General features: G+C 48.7%; 1 non-coding gene across 1 annotated transcript; it reads left to right on the forward strand.

Moving 5' to 3' along the window:
• The first annotated feature begins 324 nt into the window (after positions 1-324).
• trnad-auc lies at positions 325-396 on the forward strand. Its single transcript has one exon. It is a non-coding gene; the product is annotated as a tRNA-Asp (tRNA).
• Positions 397-778: the final 382 nt, after the last annotated feature.

The raw sequence follows: 778 nt of genomic DNA on the forward strand, positions 1-778 counted from the left end.
AGTCTAACTGCGCCGAACCTCCTTCTGACACAGTTAAGGAAACCGGAGATTGAGTTACGCGAACTGCACACAATCCACCTGTGAAAGTGAATGAATATAAGAGCACCATGTTAAAGAGAATCGATCGAGACTTGTGTCTATCAGCATGTGTGTGTAAGAGAAAGGCCAATAGCGCAGGATTAATTCCCATACCGGCTGAGGTTATTCATGAGGAACCTGCCTTCTCAACTGTCACTTCACGGAGCAGCATCCCATTTATCAAGCTCTCCACCATATATATCGACAGGTAATTTGGACGTCCTGAATTATCCGTCAATGTGCAGTTCCTCGTTAGTATAGTGGTTAGTATCCCCGCCTATCACGCGGGACACCGGGGTTCAATTCCCCGACGGGGAGTTTGTACCTTCTCTGGAAAAAGACGGCAATCTTTTTGTGGGTAGCATGGTGGTTAGCATAAATGCTTCACAGCTCCAGGGTCCCAGGTTCGATTCCCGGCTGGGTCACTGTCTGTGCGGAGTCTGCACGTCCTCCCCGTGTGTGCGTGGTTTTCCTCCGGGTGCTCCGGTTTCCTCCCACAGTCCAAAGATGTGCGGGTTAGGTGGATTGGCCATGATAAATTGCCCGTAGTGTGGCGCCGGGGTCTGGCGGCTTTTCACAGTAACTTAATTGCAGTGTTAATGTAAGCCTACTTTGTGAACATAAAGATTACTATTAAAGTCGCCATAGTCCCAGATTGTCATAGGTTACACTCAGGGAGAGCCGAATGGTGGCTATTTAA

Source organism: Scyliorhinus canicula, unplaced genomic scaffold (assembly GCF_902713615.1).
Source record: "Scyliorhinus canicula unplaced genomic scaffold, sScyCan1.1, whole genome shotgun sequence".
NCBI lineage: Eukaryota > Metazoa > Chordata > Chondrichthyes > Carcharhiniformes > Scyliorhinidae > Scyliorhinus > Scyliorhinus canicula.